The sequence below is a fragment of the Sinocyclocheilus rhinocerous genome, unplaced genomic scaffold (assembly GCF_001515625.1).
Source record: "Sinocyclocheilus rhinocerous isolate Xijiao unplaced genomic scaffold, SAMN03320098_v1.1 scaffold4669, whole genome shotgun sequence".
Taxonomy (NCBI): Eukaryota; Metazoa; Chordata; class Actinopteri; order Cypriniformes; family Cyprinidae; genus Sinocyclocheilus; species Sinocyclocheilus rhinocerous.
The window spans coordinates 4,433-4,640 of NW_015640480.1; positions in this window are offsets into that span (position 1 = coordinate 4,433).

The following is a 208-nucleotide window of genomic DNA, read 5'->3' on the forward strand; positions in this document are numbered from 1 at the left end:
TGTTGGTTTGTATTTCTTTGAAAAAAGCAAGACAAAACTGTAAAAAGCACGTTTTGTCCATTTAATTTATTTAATTTATGAAAAAAATATTGGTATATAAAATACATGGGGGAAAAAACTCGAAAAACCGTGTTCGGTATTCGGCCTTCTGCCCAGTGAATCATTTTGTTCGGTTTCGGCCAAGAATTTTCATTTCGGTGCATCCCTA